Here is a 17,418-nt window from a genome sequence, read left to right on the forward strand (position 1 = left end):
GAAAAAAATTGAAAATGTTGAAATTTGAAGGCGTACAAGCCTTACGGCAGGCAGACAGACAGACAGACAGACAGACAGACAGACAGACAGATAGATAGATACTTATCAACGGTTTATTAGTTTATATCACCCTCAAATTTTGAGCGAGCGAGACACACACAGAGGTGTAGCCTGGGAATCTGGCATTTGAGTGACAGCAATGAGGCTTTTATTATCAACGGTTTATTAGTTTATATCACCCTCAAATTTTGAGCGAGCGAGACACACACAGAGGTGCAGCCTGGGAATCTGGCATTTGAGTGACAGCAATGAGGCTTTTATTAGTTTAAATTCACTTATTCACAGATCCTGTAGCTATGCCACTCACGAACAACCGCACATCGCGCACTTATTATTGGGCCTGCTTTTAGCCATTTATCTGCAATCCACTGTTCCTTTTTGTTCTGCCAACTTTCAATTGGATAAAATAGGAACAGCTCACGGAGAGACTTTGACATTTATGAATTATAGCCTCAGGCACATCGTTATGATGTAATATTTCTCTCAAAGGCAGCGATTTTATGGAGGGGAAAGTAGCTGGGGAGAGGTGGTGGCTGCAAGTAGAATGGTTTACTTCAGACTGACACTTCTGTGAGGGGAAAAGAGAGAGAGAGTCTGGATGATACAGAGAGAGAGAGAAAGAGAGAGAGAGAGAGATGCGCGTGCAAGGGATGGAAAGAAAGCATGAAAAAAAAAACTTTTAAGTAGTATCCTTAGGCGAGGAACAGTGTTAAGTGTTCCCTTAGATTTCAAAGTGGGAATGAATGGTTGATTCTCTTTGAAAACGGAGTTGCCATGGCAACTGAGCCTTTATTTCATATTTGCTGGCACAGGTAGCTAAACAGCAGACGCGAGGAAGACGAGGCATTCAGACCACAGAGGAGTTCGCAGACCACTAAAACCCACGGCGCCAGACGACGTCCAAAGACAAACGGTCTTTCACCGCTTCACCCTGATCGTCCGTATCTCCCGCTCATCCTTTTCTCATTTCATCTCTGGCAACAGATCAATGCTTTCACTTTCATCCAGTATAGGCAAAAGAGCAATACCTTCAAATCAATCCTGTGCTCGTTTTGTTGGGGATTTTTTTCAAGCTTAAAGCATGAAGTGAAGTGTGGTGTGACACGGCAGCTGTACCCTGAAGCGATGTTCTCACCGTACTTTACATCATCGGCTTGCCTTATGAATACACAATATGCAAAATGTACCTGGGCTCCGGTGACGGGGGATGTCAGGCGAATACATAATGACAGTAATATTGAGGGGGGTGAGGAGGCAGGAAATACCAGATGTCCATCTTTGCCGTTAGTAAAAGAGGGTTTTGGGTAGGTTTGACAGGCCGGTTTAATGAGGTGAGAGAGAGGATAGGGCAACGCGTCGATGTAATCGATAGCAGAATTAACACATTGACATACAGACTGTTTACTTTCAGCCATTTTCTCTGCACAATTAAGCGCCTGAGATCTGCAAGTCAACTATGATTAATCCCGGGGTCACTCCACTGTCTCTCTCTATTTCCACTTAAAATATCAAGGCCTGTGTTTATAACTCCAAATGTGTGTGTATAAGTGGCGTGTAGACATATCTGAGCACTTCACTTCTACACAAAATGTTTGTGTGCATGCGTATAGTTAGGGTTATGCATCATTCAGAATCAAAGAATTGGCTCCCTTCCAATTTATGAGTGTGAATTTTAATGAAATTGTGATACCACAATTCAAATTCAGTTCAAATTCGGAAACTGAATTGGAACTGAAAAGGCATTCTTAATTTAATTCTGAACTGTGCACTAATCCTTTGTATGGTATCCTTCCTAGAGTTGGGGCTAATTGCGGTAGATACTGTTTTGGGGTAGATGCCATTTGAAGTTAAAGCCATTTTTGGCTTGATGCCATTTTGGAGTTGGTGCTGTTTGAGGATGATGTCAATTGAGGACAATTCTGTTTTTGGGTTGAGGCCATTTGCAGATGACATTTTGGGGTTGATTCCGTTGATACCTTTTGAGGATTCTGCCTCTTTGGAGTTAATGTCAACTGAGCACAATGCCTTCTTGGAGCTGAGGCTGCTTGCAGTTGATGGAGCTTGGGCTTGATGCCATTTTGGTTAATGTCTTTTTGGAGTTGAAGCTGTCTGAGAGCATTTTGGGGTTTATGGTGCTTGAGCTTGATGCAGTTTTGGAGTTTATTCCAACTGAGGTTGGTGACTTCTTGGTAGGGCTGGGAAAATAAATTGATGCATTGTGATTGAAGAAATGATTCTGCATCGATTCTGGGATTTTCCGAACGCATTGCGATTCTCTCTCGAATCGATTCTGAGCTTAGTTTTTAACAGCAGATGGCACTGCATGCTTTAGAAACAGCTATATTCTGCTTGCTTCCAATGTTTTACACACACTTGAAGCTAAAATAATCATTCATAAAGTTTGAAAAGCTTGAAGCGAATTACAAGGGTATTCACAGTAGAATGTGTTTATATTAATCTTGCGTCATAAAAGCATTCTGAGCCGAGGTGCAATTACTTGACTTAGCCGAACGCACAAACTCTCTTCAGAGCTCTCCTTTGAGCATTTGAGTGTGCGGGTTAAAAACTTGATTAGAATTTAAAACTAAGCTCAGAATCGATTTCAGAGAGAATCGCGATGCATTCAGAAAATCTCAGAATCGATCCACGAATCGCAATGCATCGATTTATTATCGCAGCCCTACTTCTTGGAGTTGATGCTGTTTGCAGATCAAGGTTGGTGTTGTTGGAAGCTGATAACATTTTAGGGCTGACGTCTTTTGGAAGTGATGCCGTCCGTATGTTGATGCTGTTTGGGGCAGATGCCAATTGAAGTTTATGCCTTTTGGGGTTGAGGCCATCTGTAGCTGATAACATTTTGTGGTTGATGTCTTTTTGGAGGTGTGGCCTTTTGCAGTCAATGCTGTTTTGGGGTTGAAGCCAGTTTTACGTTGATGCTTTTTTGGGGTTGAGTCCTTCTGCAGTTGATGGCATTTTGGAATTGATGACGATTTGAGGTTGATATCAGCTGATGTTCATGCCATTTGAGGCTGTTTACAATTGATGCCTATTTAAGCTGTTGATTGTTGTTTGCGTTTCAGGGTTGATGGCGATTGTAGTTGCCTTTTTTGGGGGGGTTGAAGCCATCTGCTGTTAAAAGCATTTTGGGGTTGATGCTGCTTAGTTTCACTGCAACATCCTGGGATCTGGACAACTCCATTCTCACAGATGGACCAGCCTGATGATGGCTGGTTTGGGAAGTCCTCTCATTTTCTCTCTTCCATCCTTCCTTCCCCCTCTCCATCTCTCCTCCCATCTCATGCAACCATCAGCGGCTCACTCCTTGGCATCCTCTGTCTCATCCCTCTCAGCTTCTTGGCAACATCAGATTAGTTGCTTCCGAAGAGCATTTCCCGTAAATGTAGCCTACTTTAGATCCAGGATTAGCTGCCAGTGATTCAATAAAGGGCTTTTTTTTGGATAACAGTAAATATTGGTTTTGCAGTTTGGTACAGGACAGTATGCAATGGGGTGGGTACACATGCAGTGTTATCAAAAGAGCCAAATTATCCCTAAGGGAAGAGGTTATTATTTCACAACTGTGTGTGTTCACAAATTAGCATTACAAAGACTCACCTCTGCCATTTTGGCAAGCTCGGTCCAATCAGCTTTGTTGTATAGCTGCACATTATGCTGGATATGACAATCTATGGGGGAGAGAAGAATGAGAGAGAGAGAGAGAGATTTCAGCATGGACAGAATTCAAGAACAGGTTTTCTTTGTCTCACCTTGTGGCCTTTAACAGAGGCCTGTTTCATTGTGTACAAAAGGTTTTCCCATCAAGGTCTCATTTCAGCACATTATAAAATGGATCTTAAAGCCATTATCTTGTCTTTAAAAAGCAGCTGCTCCTCAACCCTCAAACCTCAAAGTCACAAAATCAATATTTATAATTCACAAGACCAGGACAAATCCACTGTTGCGCCGCCTTTATTAAAACAGTATCAAGCCCCAGAGCAGGGTGTTAGATAAGAGCATTTGCTGGATTACCAGAGCAGCATCCTGATGAGGTTTCTTTTTCAGGAACGGTAAAGAGAGCATTTTAGCCCAGCGGGTGTACATGTGAAGGATTGCTAGCTATGAATTGCACGGGAACCAAAGCAACCAGAAAGTTCGCCAACCTGACCTCTCCCTCTCACACTGACAAACTGAATAACAGAAACTATAATCGCACTAACAACACGCTCAGAGTCTTCTAAAGCATTCGTTGGTATGACAATAGGTACATGTATTCGATCTTTTGTTCGATGGAAGGTTTTAAGACCAAATTTGTGTGTTTTTATTTTTTGAGTTGAACATAAAAAAAAATGCATTAAGTCCAATTTTCACCAGCCTGATCTAAAACTCTTTTTATATGGTTTAAAATTCAATCAGATTTTTACATCAGTTGTGTTGTGACAGGAAGACTTTATTAAAATACTCAATTTGCCAGTTTTTTTTTTCTTTTTTACACTGATAATACTTTCATATTTGGATACTGCTCTCATGAATAAACAATCAATAGCAAAACATCTATTATCTATCTACAGTCTCTGATATGGAAAATAGTTTTTTAACAAAAACATAAGAAGATATATAAGAAAAAAATGATGTATATATATTTATACAACAGTTCGTTCTGGTTCTCAAATCTGATTGGTGGAGAACCATGAGATACTGTACTGGTATCGCTACAGGAATGCCATTTCACAATTTTGTATCACTCCGCTTGTTCTAGCCGAGTCTATGTTTTTTTTTTTAATTATTCACTGAGCTAATCGTAGAGTACGTTAGTTAATATAAGAAGAAACGTCTAGCTTCGCGGTCTCTCTCTCTCTCATTTGGATGCACGTTTTGCCACATTGTTTCTCTCTTATAACCACATTATTTCTCACTAATAACCTAATTGAAGCAGCACATGCCCTTGATACGAATTCTAAAAGTGACGTATGTTTATCTGTCAACTTGAGCTTTGAATCCGTGGCGGAAGGAAGCAGTTCCGCACAAAAGAGGGTTTTATTAGGCACTCCGTTGTTTCTTGTTTAATTACACACGTTCCGTCGAACTGTTGTACAGTATAAACGCAATAAAGATATTGCTCATATATATATATATATATATATATATATATATATTAGTGCTGTTTTGGTGTGTGTGTGTGTGTGTGTGTATATACAGTTTATATATACAGTGGGGAAAAAAAGTATTTAGTCAGCCACCACCAAGACCTTCTCCCATACATTGTGCAGAAGAGATTACAAATAACAATTTTCGCTTCTCAACATGTTCATGTGCATATCTACATTCATTAATGTAGAAATAAAACAGCAGCTGCTCTGGCAAAAATAATTTAATTCAAGCTGAATGTTCTAATATTCTTACACTATGTCCAACTAGCAATGGATCCATAAAAATCACACCACTAACTAGCAGGGACTGTCAACACGGTGACACATCATGATATTTTGACGGACTCATGCATTCTATTTTTGACGTGTCACGCTAGGTAGCCCCGCTGTGAATCTCACTGGTCCATTTTCTCAATACAATGTTCCACAGAGTGCTTGTGTCCAACTTACATTGTCAGGAAAGTCAGCTTTGAGTTCCGTCACACTCTGGCACCAATAGGCAGCCGTCTTCTCGCTGATCAGCTCAATGTTCAGGAAGGAGCCCTGCCCGGTGGTCCAGAAGTGGTTCCACGCACAATACGTGGAGACACATTGGTGACCAAATCCTGCATGACATTTAACTTCCATACAACATTTCCATTCCACAAAAGGTTCTTTGGATTATTAAAATGTCTTCTATAAAAATTATTCTTTTAGCAACTGTTCACTGAAAAGTTATTTGAACCTAAAATGGTTCTTCTATTGAATCACAGTGAAAACACCCTTTTAGGACCTTAATTCTTTTTAAGTGTTCCATGGATGAAAACCATACATTGTTAAAAATAAAGGTTCTTCATTGGTATGTGTGGTCTCATGAAGAATCTTTATTTTTAAGAGTGTATGGTTTCTGAGAGTTAACGATATTCTGGTCTCAGGACCCTGTCTAATGTAGAAAAGTAATAGTGCACCTTCTCCACAAGTCGCATGATTTGAGGTATCATTCATGTCTTTAGAACAAATGGTGTGTGGGACCAGATATGCGCTGACGTTTAATACTGAAGGTTAGGGGTTTGTTCTAATCCTTAGCAAGCATCATTAATTAAAGACAAAGAGGGACTCGTTTTAATCCAATGTGTCTAAAACCGCGGCGCTAAGAGGCTAAAGGGTTAAGAAATTACATTTCGTGTTTCGTCTTCTTCTCTTGCTGTGAAAATTGAACCGATAAACTCGAACAGAACAAACAAAAGGGAGTGACAGCTTAATCCTTTGAACTCTGATAAACCATCCATCATAATTTAACAGTGTGAGAGGACGATTTGCATATCCTAATTAGAACCTACGCCTTTACAGAACAATTACAATAATGGCACGCAAACTTCATTTTACAACATTTGAGCACTTTTCAAGCCATGGAGACAGAAAACTTTCATTGAAAATGTGATCTAATTAGCATACATTTGATTTAGAAGTGAGGCTCCAAATGTGTGGTTTGTTTTTGTATTATTCATTACGCAGTTTTAATTAATTGTTACATACGTTTATTTATTTCTCGTGCTTGCAAGTAATTAAATCATTATTGCTATTGCCCATACTCATGCTTAGGTATTTTAACAAACTTCCAACTTTAAGTATTAAACATGTAGCTTGTGCTGTGGACATAAATGACACCTCGAATCATGCAGTTTGTTGAGAAAAGGTGTGAACAGACTTCTGATTTTTTGGCAGACAATAAAACATAAAAAAAAAAACAGAACAAAAAAAAACAAAACACATATGACATGAGCCATATCTAGAGATGAAAATAGTATAGAGGCCATGACAAGCAAAGCTCTAGTTCACTAGAAACCATCTAGAAATGCACTAAAACACTTGTAAGCCCCTAGATACGAGATATCAATGCCCTGGTAACAACACATGACACTCCAGCTAAAATAAAATTGTATTACTTCAACCAATCAACCAACAAAAAAATAAACAAACAAAAACATTATCATTTGATCATTTTCATTATAATTTACATTTCTATACTACTACTACTACTACCACTAGCAGTAGTACACAAACAGATGACTTCAAAGCTAACATGCATACACTGACTAAAAGCCACAACACTTACATTTCTGATTTCAGTTCATCATTGATAACAAGATGAGTTTCAGTTCGGACCACAGATCGACAGTTCCAATCTGCTAGCAGATATTTTCTTCAGGTACATTCAAACATTCAAGTGTGTGGTTCTGCGATTCAGTGTGTGAGTTCTGTCTGACGAGTGACATTTTCATACATGGCTTTTGGTTGACGATGAAGACGTTACCTCTTCTTTAATGAAAGTGTTGCGGGCGGCCCTCCAGTGAAGACTCTGTTGGGAATTCAGACAACCATCCCATGAGCTCCAGGCCAATCTGTAAGTCTATATTTAATGAAGCCGTGACCAGGGAACATTTGGCTGCCGGCGCTTTGGATTATCAGGCGAGGGTGGAACAAGACGTTTAATATTAAGCAACTAGAAACCATGAAAATTACCCAAAGACAGGGGTCTGGCATGCTGAAACAGGATTATTAAAATGTCTTCTATAAAAATTATTCTTTTAGCAACTGTTCACTGAAAAGTTCTTTGAACCTAAAATGGTTCTTCTATTGAATCACAGTGAAAACACCCTTTTAGGACCTTAATTCTTTTTAAGTGTTCCATGGATGAAAACCATACATTGTTAAAAATAAAGGTTCTTCATTGGTATGTGTGGTCTCACGAAGAATCTTTATTTTTAAGAGTGTATGGTTAACGATATTCTGGTCTCAGGACCCTGTCTAATGTAGAAAAGTAATAGTGCACCTTCTCCACAAGTCGCATGATTTGAGGTATCATTCATGTCTTTAGAACAAATGGTGTGTGGGACCAGATATGCACTGACGTTTAATACTGAAGGTTAGGGGTTTGTTCTAATCCTTAGCAAGCATCATTAATTAAAGACAAAGAGGGACTCGTTTTAATCCAATGTGTCTAAAACCGCGGCGCTAAGAGGCTAAAGGGTTAAGAAATTACATTTCGTGTTTCGTCTTCTTCTCTTGCTGTGAAAATTGAACCGATAAACTCGAACAGAACAAACAAAAGGGAGTGACAGCTTAATCCTTTGAACTCTGATAAACCATCCATCATAATTTAACAGTGTGAGAGGACGATTTGCATATCCTAATTAGAACCTACGCCTTTACAGAACAATTACAATAATGGCACGCAAACTTCATTTTACAACATTTGAGCACTTTTCAAGCCATGGAGACAGAAAACTTTCATTGAAAATGTGATCTAATTAGCATACATTTGATTTAGAAGTGAGGCTCCAAATGTGTGGTTTGTTTTTGTATTATTCATTACGCAGTTTTAATTAATTGTTACATAAGTTTATTTATTTCTCGTGCTTGCAAGTAATTAAATCATTATTGCTATTGCCCATACTCATGCTTAGGTATTTTAACAAACTTCCAACTTTAAGTATTAAACATGTAGCTTGTGCTGTGGACATAAATGACACCTCGAATCATGCAGTTTGTTGAGAAAAGGTGTGAACAGACTTCTGATTTTTTGGCAGACAATAAAACATTAAAAAAAAACAGAACAAAAAAAAACAAAACACATATGACATGAGCCATATCTAGAGATGAAAATAGTATAGAGGCCATGACAAACAAAGCTCTAGTTCACTAGAAACCATCTAGAAATGCACTAAAACACTTGTAAGCCCCTAGATACGAGATATCAATGCCCTGGTAACAACACATGACACTCCAGCTAAAATAAAATTGTATTACTTCAACCAATCAACCAACAAAAAAATAAACAAACAAAAACATTATCATGATCATTTTCATTATAATTTACATTTCTATACTACTACTACTACTACCACTAGCAGTAGTACACAAACAGATGACTTCAAAGCTAACATGCATACACTGACTAAAAGCCACAACACTTACATTTCTGATTTCAGTTCATCATTGATAACAAGATGAGTTTCAGTTCGGACCACAGATCGACAGTTCCAATCTGCTAGCAGATATTTTCTTCAGGTACATTCAAACATTCAAGTGTGTGGTTCTGCGATTCAGTGTGTGAGTTCTGTCTGACGAGTGACATTTTCATACATGGCTTTTGGTTGACGATGAAGACGTTACCTCTTCTTTAATGAAAGTGTTGCGGGCGGCCCTCCAGTGAAGACTCTGTTGGGAATTCAGACAACCATCCCATGAGCTCCAGGCCAATCTGTAAGTCTATATTTAATGAAGCCGTGACCAGGGAACATTTGGCTGCCGGCGCTTTGGATTATCAGGCGAGGGTGGAACAAGACGTTTAATATTAAGCAACTAGAAACCATGAAAATTACCCAAAGACAGGGGTCTGGCATGCTGAAACAGGTGCCACACACAGTGACGGGAGATAAGACACGCACGCATACACACGCTCGCTTTCCCATTCTCTGCTTCCCAGCATGCATCTCAATGCAAATTGGATTCCCAAAGATGAGCCCCGATGGACATAAGAAGTAAATTCATTCCTCTACACAGACTGTAGTGTTAATATGCATGACTGCCACCAGCCAGCGGAAGACGGGATAAAACCTGCCCGGGATGGACATGTAGTATGGGTTTCTGTTTCAATCTACAGTGGGGCCCAAATGTCTGAGAACACATTATAAATCTAGGATTTCTTCTCTCTTTTTTTCTCCAGATGTTTTGAACAAAATTGAAGTCACAAAACTAAGGAGTAAATATTGCTCAAATTAGAATTCTACTAGTTAGTCTTTTACATGCAAGTACAATGAATGAATGGAGACTGTGTCTTTCAAGCTCCAAAAAAGGACGGAAAATCATCATAAAAGTGTCATATATATTGTCCACTTTCATTCCTTTAGAATGGTTTTGTGAACTGGATTAATTGATTTACTTAAAAGATCTGATTTGAATCAGTCAAACAGTATCGTTCACACCTGTTTTGTAAACTGGATCAACTTATTTAAAAGATCTGAATGAAAAGGACCAAATCAGTTCAATATAATGCAGGAATCATTCAGACTGTTTTTTGGATTGGATCATCTGATACATTGAAAAAGATCTGACCCACAAGAATCAAATCTGTCGAGTTAGTGCACAAATCATTCAGAGAAGGTTTGTGAACTGGATCAACGATTCAAAATATCTGACTCAAAAGAATCAAATCAGCTTGGCTAGCAAACATATCATCTGTTTTCTAAACTGGATCAAATGATTCATTGAAAATATCTGACTCAAAAGAAACAAATCAGTCAAATTATTAAAAGAAATGCATTCAGACTGGTTTTGTTAACTGGATCAAATGATTCATTCAAGGAATCTGACCTGAAAGAAACAAAACAGTCCAATTAGTGAACAAATAATTCAGACCGTTTTTGAAAACTGGATCAACCGATTCATTGAGAAGATCTGACTCCAAAAAAACTGAATCGTGTCATTAATAAACATGCAATTCAGACCGGTTTTGTGAATTTGATCAACCGAATCATTGAAAACCACTGACTGACTGAATCACTTGAATCACTGATTTGAAAGGAACAAATCGATCCAATTATTAAACAAATCATTCAGACTGGTTTGGACAAACTGATTCATTTAAAAGATCCGACTCAAAAGAACAACTCTACATTGGTGTGAACCACTTTTACGATACTTTTAAACTGATTTCATTCACTTTTATTGTATTGACGTGGTTGGCTATGAAAACGTACAAACATTCACCTTTTTTGTTCTACTGAAGCAAGTCATTCAGGTTTATATGATAATCATGAAAAATGCAAATGCACACATTTTTAATGGTGCTCTCAGACTTTTGGACCCCACTGTACGTGGCTAGACCCCCTCTGGCTGTATGCTGGTTTTTATAAGGACTCTGTCCACTTGGGGTCCCATTGACCATTCGTAGACTGTGACCAGTAGAGGAAATGCAGGAAGGACCATTTTTCCTTTTTTTCCCTACATAGGCTCAGTCTCGCTCACCATTTCATGTGTGTTTTTGAGCTAACAACGTTTTATCACAGCACAACAGGCCCCTAATCCTCCTGTACAACAAACAGGCTTTCTGAAGCGGACACATGCAAGAACTACTAATCAAAATGCAGCAGACTACACCGCCACCACGCTCACACACTCGTGGCTAACATCACAACCCACGTCCACAGGCTTTCACATACTAATGAGAATATACTGTACTCTGACCTCACACTGCCACACGAACAGACTGCATAAGCAATGGAGTCTGAAAGTATGATCATCATACTATCATAATTCATTACTGCACTGACGTTTACTGCAATCATCTGCATATCTTCGAATGTTTTTCAAACCACCTTTGAAACGCAGCAATATCTGTTTCTCCTTACACGTTTCATTATCCCGAGGAAGATGCACACTGCTGTTTCCCATCTATCTCTTGCTCTCCCCCTCTCTAGACACGCAGGGGAGATCAAGTGCGGAATATACTGCTCAATGGCCGATAATCCCGCACATTAAACCACAGGCTTGAACTAATACCATATCAAATGCTTTGCTATTCAGATCCAGCATCCCGCAGTAATTGTCTTATTTCAGAAGATCAAAACTGCAGGGAAAATGCACGCAGTTTCTTACCATCAGTTTGGATCATAAGAACGAGCTGGCAAGACATTTAATGGTGCAATCAGAAAAAAAAATTTCAATCAGAGTGAGCGAGGTCAAAGCTTTCCAGCGGCTGCTTTTTCTACGTGTTTAATACATAAACGTAAGACATAATAAAAATAGCATACTGGGGAAAAAGGGGGGGGAAGTATGAGACCACTCAGAAAATGCTTATATTTTGCATTTTTTTTAAATACATATTTTAGATATTTTTTAATTTATAAAATCTTTCAATATAATTTCTTCTTGAAAGAAATTAATTTTATTCAGCAATTATTTAGTATTGTATGCACTGAATTTATGAAAACTGACAGTAAACACAATTTAGATTATGCTGTTCTTTGAACGTTCCATTCATAAAATAATCATTAAAAAGTATCACAGTTTACATAAAAATTTTAAGCAGTTCAACTGTTTTCAACATCAATAACAATAAGAAAATGTTCTTGAGCAAATCAGCATATTAGAATGATTTCTGAAGGATCATGTGACACTAAAGGCTGGAGTAATGAAAATTCAGCATCACAGGAATAAATTACATTTTAAAATGTATTTAAACAGAAAACAGTTATTTTAAATTATGATAATATTTCACAATATTATTTTATTTTTCATCAAATAATTTCAGGCTTGGTGAGCATAAGACACTTTTTTTCAAAAACATACATTTTAGACTATTTTTTTTTAAACAATTTGTATGTACAGTCTCAAGCTGCATGAACTGCAAAAGATTGCATAAAAGCTGATGCTGAATATGACGAAATTGCTTATTTGAACTCTCTGATTAGGGAATAGGACAGAATTACAAGAAATATTTATTTTGCATTTTTAGAATTTAAAAAAATGATTTCCAGGTTTACATTAGACGTTGAAACCCAGATTTTGATTGTGGTCCCACTGTATTGACTCATTAAGCTTATGTATTTCACATAAAACACCTGTACTAGCTGTGCCAGCCTTCCTTCGACACAAAACACAAAGCCTAACTATTACACCATCAGTCTTGCTTGTTAAATGCATTATAGACTCATTTGGGTGAAATGCTCAGCATTCTGCATGGATCGTACCTGCTTTCCAGACAGCCTGCATCACCAGAATTGATCTGCGAGATTAGTCTCCTCTCACTGCATTTGTATAACTATAGTTGCAAGAACCACACTCACTCAAACATAAAGAATAACAATGAACATCACATTGCAAAATGACTACAGAATGTGCATATTTCTTGTTATGATGTATAGATGCGTTAAAAACATGATAGATAATTGCTATTCAGCATGAAGAATTAAAAACATTTGACTCTACAGGAGAAGTTAAGAGATTCACATAAACTCTCTCTTTGCTACGCAAAGGAAATATCTATTCAAAATGACTCCAAAACAGAAAAGTTGCATGCTTTAGTGGATGACATTTGCTCTGGTCTTGTATCTGATTTCTGTGGGGCCCTTAGAGTCACTGCAGGATGGAGAGCAGACAAATAAAATAATAAAATCTTGAAGAGCCATAATTACACGGAGTGGCCCCAAGTCGAAGCATTAATCATTATAAATAGCCATGACAGAAAAATTAAACCACGGCTGGTTCCCTTCTCCTGTGTACCCAGGCCAACCGACACAGAACACCAGAAAAAAAAAGAGAAAAATATTGTGAGAAAGAAAGAGCATGAACCTGCAGTTCTGGTGTACCAGCCATCATGTTCACCAGGGATAGTTCACCCAAAAATGAACATTCATATATCATTCACTCAGCCTCATGTTGTTCCAAAGCTGTATGAGTTTCTTCTGTGGAACACAAAAGAAGATTTTGAAAGCCAATGGGGTCCATACAACATTGAAATAACACAGATATATATCTTTTTTTAATATGTATGTTTGTTCTGTTCCACAGAAGATAGAATGTAATGCAGGTTTGGAATGACATGAATGAGTAAATGATTATTTTTATTTTTGGGTGAACTATCCCTTGAAAATGTGTTGTTCTCGTGCATAAATGTAAGGAACATGGGGTGTTAGACCCTCTTAAATGGATAGTTCACCCCAAAATAAAATATTTATGATGTTTCTTTCTGTGAAAAAACAAACAAACAAAAAACATTTGGGCCAAAATTTATAAAAATCAATTTATTCACAGAAAGAAACATACAAGTTTTATTTTGAGGTGAACTATCTCTTTAAGAGCATTTGTGTATGTGTGGTGATATACAGTATATATATGAGAGAAACATGGGATGTTAGACCCTCTTAAAGGGATAGTTCACCCAAAATAATCCATTTAAGGTGTTTCTTTCTGTGGGGTTGACAAAAGCAAAACAAAAAACATTTGGGCCAAAATTTATAAAACTCACATTTAAGTGACTTTTTAAATATGTATATTTGAGTGATTTTTATAAAATCTGGGCCAAATTTGTATTTATTTTTTTCACAGAGAGAAACATAGAAACAGACAGACGGACAGAGAGACAGACAGACTAGATAGATAGATAGATAGATAGATAGATAGATAGATAGATAGATAGATAGATAGATAGATAGATAGATAGATAGATAGATAGATAGATAGATAGATAGATAGATAGATAGATATTTTATAAGTCCACATAAAACTGATCAAAAGTAACAGTAAAGGCATTTATAATGTTATAATAAATGCTGTTCTTTTTGAAAACGTATCAATGGTTTCCACAAAAAAAGTAAACGTTTTTCACAGAGAGAAACATAGAAACAGACAGACGGACAGAGAGACAGACAGACTAGATAGATAGATAGATAGATAGATAGATAGATAGATAGATATTTTATAAGTCCACATAAAACTGATCAAAAGTAACAGTAAAGGCATTTATAATGTTATAATAAATGCTGTTCTTTTTGAAAACGTATCAATGGTTTCCACAAAAAAAGTAAACGGCAAAACTGTTTTCAACATTAATAATAAGAATGTTTCTTGAGCACCAAATCAGCATATTCAAATGATTTCTGAAGGATCAGGTGACACTAAAGACTGGAGTAATGATGCTGAAAACTCAGCTTTGCCATCATAGAAATAAAAGATATTTAAATTATATTCAAATAGAAACTTTTTTTTAATTGTAATAATATTTCACAGTATTACTGTTTTTACTGTATTTTAATCGAATAAATGCAGCCTTGGTGAGCATAAGAGACTTCTTTCAAAATCATTAAGAATGGTATTGTAAATTGCATTAGAAATATCACAAAGGCATTAGAAAACGTAATTTTATGGAATGATTTTATAGTCCCCATCCACTTTCATTCTATGTAAAAGAGCAGCCTGGACATTCTTCAAAACAAACTACTTCTGCGTTCTATGGAAACAACAAGTGACATAATGTTTAATTTTTATGCAAACTATGCCTTTAAACATAAACTGATAATCCTGTCATTGAAAGGAAGTCTAGGAATGTAGATTCTAAACTCAAAGGAGTGCATTCGACTACCTCAGCCCTATCTGAAAGTGCATACGTGGATGTTTGGTGTGCGCTTCTCTATGTGTTGAATGTACACACATTGATGTCTGCTGAGATTTCGGACAATGATCGCCACGGCTGCTGTAATCCTCTCTCCATAGCTGTCACTTAAAATCAAAGCAACCTTGAATCCATTACAACGTCCCAGAGACACATCTGCACTCACAGAACCTTGATAAACCATGTGACAAGTTTCTTTCCTTCAGTGAAAGGACTCAGAGGCACAATACCACACAACTGCCTTTCATTCCACTAACTCGTGTGAATAGAATTCAGCTCCAGAAAAAAATAAAAGAAAAAAGCTCTTTAAGTTTCAAGGCCTCATGCTGCTTAAAATAAGACAGAGGAATAGAGGCAAGCATGACATTCACTGAATCATGGAAAATGAATGTTGGTTTTGTAAAAATTGATTTGAATCTCATGCAGTCGATAAACCCACTGACTTCATAGCACATGCTTTTGGGCACATTATCTTTCAAAGAAAAGAAATGACAAATAAATCCAGTGCCTAACTACACATATATACAGAAAAAAATAAAACAGCAAACCAAAAGCTACTATTGGAGAAATGTTGCGTAGGCCGCTTCTGAACATGATTGCAGTCCGGAGAAGTGCGTGAAATCAGTTCCCCTGAAAGAGACTTAATAAATTAAAGTCAGAACGGAGGATATTAACCCTGTTTGATAAATGAACAGGGATATTGTCTGTCAGCTTGGTCATTAGTTCTTTTCACCAATTACTTTTCTAGGTGCAAAGGGAAGTCACAAGCACTGGCCCGTGGCTTCCCTCCTTGAACGCCGAATCAACGCAGGCCAACAAACAAGTCTGAAATTAGACCACGCAATATATTTGTCACCCTCAGCGATAGCGATAAACATTCACGTGGACATAATTGTTATTGGATTGAGGGTCTCAGCAATGGCTTTGATTCATTATCTTAAACGTCTATAGCACAAGGATTATAACCTATGGGAAAGGTTTCCAAACTTTTCTACCAACAGAACGTCTCGGTTACGTATGGTAACCCTAGTTCCCTGAAGGCTGAAGAGACGTCACGTCGGATGACCGACGAAATTGGGATCTCGCTTAGAGAGACCAATCCACTTCGAGTGTAATCTAAACGAGCCAATGCATATTGGCATGCGATTATTGCATCCAGCTGCTGCTGATCACAGCGTCTCAACCCACCGCCTTTCTTGGGTACAATGAAGTAAGGGCTGTAAAACCCCGACCTCATATCGGCTGGAGGAACCGGCTCTATCGTGTCCTTCACCAATAGGACTGCGATCTCTGCACGCAGGACAGGGGCATCTGCTGCTTTCACTGACGTAAAGTGGACGCCCCTGAACCTGGGAGGGCACCGGGCGAACTGAATCGCGTAGCCGAGCCTGAGGGTTCGACGGAGCCATCGAGACGGGCTGGGTAGCTCTAGCCAGGCCCTCAGACACCATGCATGTGGCATCAATGGAACTACAGGCGTACCCGCAGTGGGGCAGCGCGGAAGAACGCAGGGACCCGGCCCGGCGTCTCTTTGCCGGTCCGAGGCGGGGTCTGGGTGTGTGTAACACTGACCTGCGTTCGAGCAGAGGGTGCGTGGGTAGTCCGTTGGTTCGTCCTCCCGATCGGCCCGCTGCTGCTCACTGGCGAGAGAGGAGGGTGAGTGTGATACGGCTCTGGATCATCCACAACCCCCTGTCCCCTCAGGGGACCCAGAGAAAGAAGAAGCTTGCTCTTTTACTTACCGCCAGGTCTGGCGGGGGCCTGGACGGGTGGGGCGGCTGCCCTGCGACCGGTTCCACGGCGCATCTTTGCTGGAGGCTGCTGCAAATGCTGCGCGGGAGCTTGGGCGGCGGCCGGGGGCCGCCCTCGGCGACGAGCAGGCTGGGGCGCTGCCACTGGCGGCCGGGTGGGAAGATTCCACTCGAGCCCGACTCTCTCGGCGGCCCGGGAAAGCATAGGGGGGAAAAAGCATTTCCGGGTCCGTATCCGGCACCGCTGGCCGCCCAGAGGGCAGCAACGCTGATGGATCTTCATCCCCAGAAAAGTCTGGCTCACCCT

General features: G+C 38.9%; 1 pseudogene; it reads right to left on the reverse strand.

Moving 5' to 3' along the window:
- Window positions 1-17,418, reverse strand: part of LOC107560643 (dihydropyrimidine dehydrogenase [NADP(+)]-like) — a 207,859-nt pseudogene that overhangs the window by 75,464 nt on the left and 114,977 nt on the right.

This window comes from Sinocyclocheilus grahami, unplaced genomic scaffold (assembly GCF_001515645.1).
Source record: "Sinocyclocheilus grahami isolate Dianchi unplaced genomic scaffold, SAMN03320097.WGS_v1.1 scaffold737.1, whole genome shotgun sequence".
Classification (NCBI taxonomy): Eukaryota; Metazoa; Chordata; class Actinopteri; order Cypriniformes; family Cyprinidae; genus Sinocyclocheilus; species Sinocyclocheilus grahami.